Raw genomic sequence first — 4,227 nt, forward strand, 5'->3', positions numbered from 1 at the left:
GTCGTGAGTTCTGTGATTTTTAGTGAATCATTGAACCTGAGGAAGGTCATTGTACCCTCCTGGGATTGTAGCCAGTTGGTCACAAGTGCCGGTGGCCTGGGATCCTCCTCACATGGGGCTGGTGTCTGAAGTGAGGGCAGCCTGTTGGGGACTATGTCCCCTCACCCATGGCATGTGATCTAACTCTGCTGGTCGTTGTTAGAATTGTGGTGTGGTACACCAGGTGGTGTCAGAACAGAGGCAGTGGGATCTGCACACCTTGAGTAAGCTCTTCTCGACCAGCTTGTTGGAACAAAACACACTGCTCTTCACGGGAGTCTCCCGAGTTTCTTCTCACCTGTGTGAAGTCCCCTTGGTTTACTGTCCTGGGTTTTGTTCTCTCTCATCCCCAACCTCTCCTGTAGTTTTTTCTTCCTCACTGTCACTGTACCCGTAAAAATACTCAGTATGTCAGTGACAGACTTGTCCTTCTATTCAGAGATGACTCTTCAACTGTCCGGGGACACTTTTTTCCAATAAAAAGTTCAGGATGGTAATTTGTGACTCCTTACTAAAGGCAAGCTGGGAGTGCGTGTGTGCGTGTGTGTGTGTGTGTGTGCATGCGTGTATGGTTTTTAAGTCATTTGTGGTCTGCTGGAGTGACCCGTGGGCTAAGTTTGGACTTGCTCATAGGTTTTACATCTGTTTTCTCATCAGTTCCCAGGCGGTCTTGAAATGCCATAGCATCATGAATAACCAATAGATCTCCAACCGTTATTGACCTTGGAGTCGCAGTCTTGTATTTTATTGTAGATCAATTCCAATACATAAAATACAGGGAGACTCTAAAAAAGCAAATCAAAGAGTGAAGGGGAAATGATACATTTAAAAAGCCGATTTTAAAGGGGGCAATTTGGAATAAATGCACACACAAAATAGGGCCCTTTTGCTGATGCCTGTGCTGCCTTATCGAGCTGTATGTCCTTTAGTCCAGGCACATCTCCTTTCTGAGTCTTGACTTTGCCTGCATTAAAGGTTCCATGAGGATCAGATGAAATTTTTGAGGTAAATAGGTTGACATTTAAAATATGGTACATGTGATTATTCTACCTTCTCTACATACCCATAAACACACCTGCATTTTGAAGGAAGTCCAGTTTGGGGCTGCCTTGGGAACTAGGATGCAGTATTATAGCCAAAGGGCCTTTTCTCTCAACCAAGGCATGTTGGCATTGCCACCACTCCCTTCTTGGGGTCACATTCCCCACAGAGTTCCTGCACCCAAAGGCTTTTGATATTAGGTGAGCCCCACCTACTCCCTTCCCTTGTGTATCTGAACTTTGTTCTTCTCCTTTCTGCCTCACTATATCCCCTTTCTCCCTGTCAGCTTCCTGAGCTTGTTCTGTGAACCACAGATAAGCCATTTGCATGCCCAGGCTGTGCTGAGCCCTGTTTGCTGTCCTTGGCACCCCGTCCTTGATCTGGGATGGCAAAGCAGGCAGGTGTTCTCAAACGGCTTCTAGGGATCCAGCCACAGATGCCTCTCCCTGTCTCCCACCCCAAGACTCGCTTCTGTTCTATCTGCCCCCTGGAGTTTCACTGATTTGTTTGTTTATTTTCTGAGACTCTAGCTCTATCACCCAGGTTTGAGTGTAGTGGCCTGATCTTGGCTCACTGCAACCTCCGCCTCCCAGGCCCACGTGATTCTCCTGCCTCAGCCTCCTGAGTAGCTGAGATTACAGGCATGTACCACCACGCCCAGCTATTTTTTCTATTTTTAGTAGAGATGGGGTTTCACCATGTTGGCCAGACTAGTCTTGAACTCCTGGCCTCTAGTGATCTGCCCCTTGGCCTCCCAAAGTGCTGAGATTACAGGTGTGAGCCACCGTGCCCAACCTTCTTCATTGATTTGTTTATTGCCTAGCCATGAATTCAGCATGTGGAAGAAATGTTAATACTTTGAGGTAAACAGACAGACTAGGCCACCTAGAGAGCTGGTTGAGTTTCCCATCAAGGGAGGTATAATGATAAGTTGGACATGTGGTGGGATACCCAGATCCCTTGTCCTTTTCTCTTAATCACTTCCTTATTTTTCTAAGAATGATACATGGATAATATGGGTAGGCTTTGTGTCCCCACCCAGATCTCATCTTGAATTGTAATCCCATAATCCCTGCTTGTCCAGGGAGAGAGCAGGTGGAGGTAACTAAATCATGGGAGTGGTTCCCCCATGCTGTTCTCGTGATAGTGAGTGAGCTTTCACAAGATCTGATGGTTTTATAAAGGGTTCTTCCCCCCTGGCTCAGCACTTCTCCTTCCTGCTGCCTTGTGAAGAAGATGCCTTGCTTTCCGTTTGACTTCTGGCATAATTGTAAGTTTCCTGAAGCCTCTCCAGCCATGCTGAACTGTGCGTCAATTAAACCTCTTTCCTTTATAAATTACCCAGTCTGGGGCAGTTCTTTATAGCAGTGTGAAAATGGAGTAATACAATGGTTATTATGAAGGAGTAAAGCAGGACAGAAAATTACAAATAAATCATCTCAAATGCTACCATCTGGAAAGAAATCTGTCTCTTAGTGGATAAATAGATAGATGCATGCATAGATGATGTTGTAAACACGATGGAGAGATGGCAGATAGGTAGAATGACAAATGGTCAGTGGTTTTTAATCCTTCTGGAATCACAGACCTCTTTGGGAATCAAACTATAGCTTGACCTCAGAACTCCCTCAGCAGAACAACACATGCATACACATACACAGAACGCAACTTTGCACACAGTTTTAGGGGATTCATGAAAAGCTGCTGCCACAGAATGATTGATCTTTGTGTAGTCTCATGAAAAGATGTATTTAATTTCATTATGGAAACAAAGAACAACTTAGCAAACATGAAAACAGTGTTATAGGCATGTAATATTTTCACAACGAGGAGCAGCTGCCACATTGCCTGCCCCAAACACACACACCACACTCACACCCACACCCACAATCGAACGAGTGAACCAAATAAAACCAGCTGCTCTGACCTTTTCCATGAATGTATATTTGCTACTTGTTCATTCGTTCTGTCATCTGCTGGCACTTGCTCTCTAGAAACATGAAAGGTCATGAGCTCATGCCAGGACCCGCCATCTCCCTGCATTCAGACAGCTCCGACCCACCAGATGCTGGCCTGTCTGATGATGATGAACCTCCCAATGCCAGCCTGCCCCCCGACCCGCCACTTCTCACTGTGCCCCAGACGCACAGTGCCTGTGACCAGTGGCTGCAGGATGCCTTCCACATCAGCCTCTGAAGAACTGGCGGGGCAGGGCACGGGTGGGCATGCACCCATGCAAAAGTCTCAGAGACTCCCCCTTCCGTAAGCCCTTAGACTGCCATGCTGGTGCCTTCCCCCATACTGCCTCACCTCACGGGAGGGCCAGGCACCACTTGTATCTCTCAGACGCAAAACTGCCAACCCCTTTCTCCTGTCTTGGGTTGGCCGGCACTGGGGCGGGCACCTAGGGGATAGTCTCTGCCCATGGCACTGGGCCTCCATTTCTTCCACATGTGTGCACCTCCAGCTTGGCCAACCCTCAGCCTGGCTGTGGGGCCCAAAGCATCTTCCCCTCCCCTTGGCGTCTCTGGGATTGGGATGAGTGCCTGGCTCCCATCTCCTTCCCCCCTGGTTGCTATTGGCAGCTGCTGGCTCAGGGGCATCCCACTTCCAGGCTCTGGGTTCCGCTCTCAGGGAAGGGCTCCAGGACCCATCCCTATAGCCACCCACAGCCAGGAGGGCCAAGGCCCCAGGCTGGATATTTAAATTTAGAGTCTGGCCTCCAGGGTGCATAGATAAATACTCTCTCAGAGTCAAAATAAAATAAAATAAAATAAGAAATGCGAAAGGTCAAAAAAATGGATAGAAGAACGTTTCCAACTTGAGAGCATTCTATTGGCTATTGTAAATTATGTTCCTGTGAATTGGAGACAGATCACCACTATAATGTTGGGACAAAGCAGTGTGGTATGTGAGGAAAAGCCCAGCTTCACCATTTCTGTGACCTTGGCAAGTTACTGTATTTCTCTGTTTCCTCACCAGCAGAATGAGTGTAATGGCATCTTAGTGTTACGACACAACTAAACGAGACACAGTAAGCAGCTGACACAGTAAATGCTCCGTGCTAGTGGTAGTTGTTATAATAATCATAGTCTAGGCAGCTTAAAGACAGTAATAAATAGGAAGTGCTGCATTAATGCTAACTCC

Source organism: Chlorocebus sabaeus, chromosome 16, assembly GCF_047675955.1.
Source record: "Chlorocebus sabaeus isolate Y175 chromosome 16, mChlSab1.0.hap1, whole genome shotgun sequence".
Lineage (NCBI taxonomy): Eukaryota > Metazoa > Chordata > Mammalia > Primates > Cercopithecidae > Chlorocebus > Chlorocebus sabaeus.